Raw genomic sequence first — 5611 nt, 5'->3', positions numbered from 1 at the left:
ACTCTACTTTGTTTCCCCTTGGGGCAGAACAGTGAGCTAGCTCAGAAAAAAAGAACTGTGCTTCCAACACACAGGAGGCATATCTAGTTTAACTCACCATTGGAAACTGACTAGAATAGGAGCTTCTCTCAGTCCAATACACTGCATTTGCTGGAAAGAGCTCGAGAGCTATTTGCACTGTGTATGGCCAGAGGAGCACAAGAGGGGCTGTTCATAATCTAAATTAACACTTGCTTCTAGAATTTGAAACTGAATGGGATTCAACTCCTTTTAGGAAGGGCAATTGTACCCAGGCTTGCTTGAAAAGAAAAACACTCTGCTTTTGATAAGGGACTCTGTTAACCTCTACTGTGTTTCCTTTAGGGCCAGAACAGTCAGCTGGCTCAGAACAAAAGAACTGTTCTTCCAACACACAAGGCATACCTAGTTCAACTCAGCATTGGAAAGTGATGAGAATAGGAGCTTCTTTTAGTATAATAATCTGTATTTGCTGGGAATAGACGCAAGTGCTATTTGTACTGTGTATGGCCAGGGGCACACAAGAGTGTCTGTACTCAGCCTAAATTAACACTTGGGTCTAGAATTTGAAACTGAATGTGATTCACCTCCATTTAGGAAGGACAATTGAACCCTAGCTTGCCTTACAAGCAAAAGGCTCTTCTTTTGAGAAAGGGGCACTCTTGTACTGTACTGTGATTATATGGGGCCAGAACAGTGAGCTGGCTCAGAACACAACAACTGTGCTTCAAACACACAGGAAGCATACCTACTTCAATTCAGCATTGGAAACTGAATAGAATAGGAGCTTCTTCTCAGTCCAATATACTGTACTTGCTGGGAATAGATGCGATATCTATTTGCACTGTGTATGGCCAGGCAAGCAAAAGAGTGGCTGTTAACGTAAATTAACACTTGCTTCTAGAATTTGAAACTGAATGGGATTAAACTTTATTTTGGAAAGGAAATTGAACCCTACCTTGCCTTATAAGAAAAACACTCAGCTTTTGAGAAAGGGGCACTCTTGTACTCTACTTTGTTTCTCTTGGGGACAGAACAGTGAGCTAGCTCAGAAAAAAAGAACTGTGCTTCCAACACACAAGAGGCATAACTAGTTTAACTCACCATAGTAAACTGACGAGAATAGGAGCTTCTCTCAGTCCAATACACTGAATTTGCTGGAAAGAGCTCGATTGCTATTTGCTCTGTGTATGGCCAGAGGAGCACAAGAGTGGCTGTTCGTAATCTAAATTAACATTGCTTCTAAAATTTGAAACTGAATGGGATTCAACTCCATTGAGGAAGGGCAATTGAACCCAGGCTTGCTTGAATAGAAAAACACTCTGCTTTTGAAAAGGGTCTCTGTTAAATCTACTGTATTTCCTATAGGGCCAGAACAGTGAGCTGGCTCAGAACAAAAGAACTGTACTTCCAACACACAAGGCATACCTAGTTCAACTCAGCATTGCAAAGTGACAAGAATAGGAGCTTCTCATTAGTCTAATAATCTGTACTTCCTGGGAACAAACACAAGTGCTATTTGTACTACGTATGGCCTGGGATGCACAAGAGTTTCTGTACTTAGCCTAAATTAACACTTGCTTCTAGAATTTGAAACTGCATGTGATTCACCTCCATTTAGTAAGGACAATTGAACCCTAGCTTGCCTTACAAGCAAAAGGCTCTTCTTTTGAGAAAGGGGCACTCTTGTACTCTACTGTGTTTCCTATGGGGCCAGAACAGTGAGCTGGCTCAGAACGAAGGAACTGTGTTTCCAACACACACGAAGCATACCTAGTTCAACTCAGCATTGGAAATTGACTAGAATAGGAGCTTCTCTTCAGTCCAATACACTGTATTTGTTGGCAACAGCTGCCAGTGCTATTTGCACTGTGTATGGCCAGGGGCGCACAAGATTGGCTGTTCTTAACCTATATTAATACTTGCTACTAGAATTTGATACTGAATGTGATTCAACTCCATTTAGGAATGGCTATTGAACACAGGATTACCTTACAAGGAAAACACTCTGCTTTTGAGAAAGGAGCACTATTGTACTCTACTGTTTTTCCTATAAGGCCAGAAAAATGAGCTGGCTCAGAACAAAAGAACTGTGCTTCCCACACACACGAGGCATTTCTATTTCAACTCAGCATTGGAAACTGACTACAATAGGAGCTTCTCCTCAGTCCAATATACTGTACTTGCTGGGAATAGATGTGATCTCTATTTGCACTGTGTATGGCCAGGCAAGAACAAGAGTGGCTGTTAACGTAAATTAACATTTGCTTCTTAATTTGAAACTGAATGGAATTAAACTTATTTAGGAAAGGCAATTGAACCCTAGCTTGCCTTATAAGAAAAACACTCAGCTTTTGAGAAAGGGGCACTCTTGTACTCTACTTTGTTTCCCCTGGGGGCAGAACAGTGAGCTAGCTCAGAACAAAAGAACTGTACTTCCAACTCACAAAGCATACCTAGTTCAACTCAGCATTGGAAACTGACTAGAATAGAAGATTCTCTTCAGTCCAATACACTGTACTTGCTGGGAACAGACTCGAGGGCTATTTGCACTGTGTTTGGCCAGGGGAGCACAAGAGTCGCCTTTAATAACCTAAATTAACACTCTCTTCTAGAATTTGTAACTGCATGGGATTCATCTCCATTTAGGAAGGTCAATTGAACCAAGGCTTGTCTTAAAAGAAAAACACACTGCTTTTGAAAAGGGACACTTTTGTACTCTACTGCGTATCCTATAGAGCCAGAACAGTCAGCTGGCTCAGAACAAAAGAACTATACTTCCATGCCACACAGGCATACCTTGTTCAACTGAGCGTTGCAAATTGATGAGAATAGGAGCTTCTCTTCAGTCTGATATTCAGTACTTGCTGGGAACAGACGCAAGTGCTATTTGCATGGTGTATGGCCAGGGGAGCACAAGAGTGGCTGTACTTAGCCTAAATTAACACTGGCTACTAGAATTTGAAACTGAATGTGATTCAACTCCATTTAGGAAGGGCAATGAACCCTAGCTTGCCTTATAAGAAAAACACTCTGCTTTTGAGAAAGGGGCACTCTTGTACTCTACAATGTTTCCTATACACCAATAAAAGAGAGCTGACTCAGAACAAAGAACTGTGCTTCCAACACACACAATGCATACATAGTTCAACTCAGCATGGGAAATTGACTAGAATAGGAGATTCATTCAGTCCAATACACTCTACTTGCTGGGAACAAACGCAAGTGCTATTTGCACTGTGTATGGCCAGGGAGCACAGGCGGGGCTCTACTTTGCCTAAAATAACACTTGCTTCTAGAATTTGAAACTGAATGGGATTCAACTTCATTTAGGAAGGTCAATTGAACCCTAGCTTACCTTACAAGAAAAACACTCTGCTTTTGAGAAAGGGGCACTCTTGTACTCTACTGTGTTTCCTGTAGTGCCAGAACATTGAGCTGGCTCAGAACAAAAGAACTGTGCTTCCAACACACGAGGCATACCTAGTTCAACTAAGCATTGGAAACTGACTAGAATAGAAGTTTCTCTTCACTGCAATACACTGTCTCCAGGGAACAGAGGCAAGTGGTATTTGCACTAAGTATGGTCAGGTGCAGCACAAGTGTGGCTGTACTTAGCCTATATTAACACTTGCTTCTAGAATTTGTAACTGAATGGGATTCAACTATTTTTAGGATGGGTAGTTGATATCTAGCATGTCTTACATGAAAAACACTCTGCTTTTGAAAAAGGGGCACTCTTGTACTCTACTGTGTTTCCTAAATGGCCGGTTTAGTGAGCTGGTCAAAAAAAAAGAACTGTGCTTCCAAACACACCAGGCATACCTATTTCAACTCAGCATTGGAAACTGACTAGAATAGGAGCTTCTCTTCAGTCCAATACACTGTACTAGCTGGGAACAGACGTGTCTGCTATTTGCACTGGGTATGGACAGGGAACACAAGAGTGGCAGTTCTTAACCTAAATTAACACTTGCTTCAAAAATTTGAAACTGAATGGGATTCAACACCATTTAGGAAGGGCAATTGAACTCTACCCTGCCTTACATGAAAAAAACTCTGCTTTTGAGAAAGGGGCACTCTTGTACTCTACTTAGTTTCCTATAGGTCCAGAACAGTGAGCTGGCTCAGAACAAAAGAACTGGGCTTCTAACACACATGAGGCATACCTAGATCAACTCAGCATTGGAAAAGACTAGAATATGAGCTTCCCTTCAGTCCAATACACTGTATTTGCTGAGAACAGATGCGAGTGCTGTTTGTACTGTGTATGGCTGGGGGACAAAAGAGGGGCTGTTCTAAACCTAAAATAACACTTGCTTCTAAAATTTCAAAGTGAATGGGATTCAACTCCATTTAGGATAGAAAATTGTATCCTACCTTGCCTTACAAGAAAAACATTCTGCTTTTCAGAATGGGTCACGCTTGTACTTTACAGTGTTTCCTATAGTGCCAGAACATTGAGCTGGCTCAGAACAAAAGAACCTGCTTCCAACACACACGAGGCATACCTAGTTAAACTCAGCATTGGAAACTGGCTAGAACAGGAGCTTCAATTCAGTCCAATAATCTGTACTTCCTGCGAACAGACTCGAGTGCCATTTGTGCTGTGTATGGCCAGGGGCACACAAGAATGGCTTTTCTTAACCTAAATTAACAATTGCTTCTAGAATTTGAAACTGAATGGGATTCAACTACATTTAGGAAGGGCAATTGAACCCTAGATTGCCTTACAAGAAAAACACTCTGCTTTTGTGAAAGGGGCACTCTTGTACTCTACTGTGTTTCCTATAGTGCCAGAACAGTGAGTTGGCTAAGAACAAAAGAATGCGCTTCCAAAAAACACAAGTCATACCTAGTTCAACTCAGCATTGGAAACTGACTAGAAAAAAGAGCTTCTCTTCAGTCCAATACACTGTACTTGCTGGGAACAGATGAGAGTGCTATTTGCACTTGTATGGCCTGGGGAGTACAAGAGTGGCTGTTCTTAACCTAAATTAAAGCTTGCTTCTAGAATTTGAAATTGAATTTGATTCAACTCCATTTAGGAAGGGCAATTCAATGCTCACATGCCTTACAAGAAAATCACTCGGCTTTTGAGAAAGGGGAACTGATGTACTCTACTGTGTTTCCTGTAGAGCCAGAACAGTGAGGTGCCTCTTAACAAACGAACTGTGCTTCCAAAACATACCAGGGATAACTACTTCATCTCAGCATTGGAAACTGAATAGAATAGGAGCTTCTCTTCAGTCGAATACACTGTACTTGCTGGCAACAGACACCAGTGCTATTTGTGCTGTGTATGGCCAGGGGAGCACAAGAGTGGCTGTTCATAATCTAAATTAACACTAGCTTCTAGAATTTGAAAATGAATGTGATTCAACTCCATTTAGGAAGGGCAATTGAACACTAGCTTGCCTTAATAAAAAAGGCTCTGCTTTTGTGAAAGGGGCACTCTTGTACTCTACTGGGTTTCCTATAGGTACGGAACAGTGAGCTGGCTAAGAACAAAAGAATTGCCCTTCCAACAAACACGAGGCAACCCTAGTTCAACTCAGCATTGGAAACTGATTAGAAAATGAGTTTCTCTTCA

The sequence above is a fragment of the Peromyscus leucopus genome, chromosome 22 (genome assembly GCF_004664715.2).
Source record: "Peromyscus leucopus breed LL Stock chromosome 22, UCI_PerLeu_2.1, whole genome shotgun sequence".
In the NCBI taxonomy this organism is placed as follows: domain Eukaryota; kingdom Metazoa; phylum Chordata; class Mammalia; order Rodentia; family Cricetidae; genus Peromyscus; species Peromyscus leucopus.
This window is presented reverse-complemented; position numbering follows the sequence as displayed.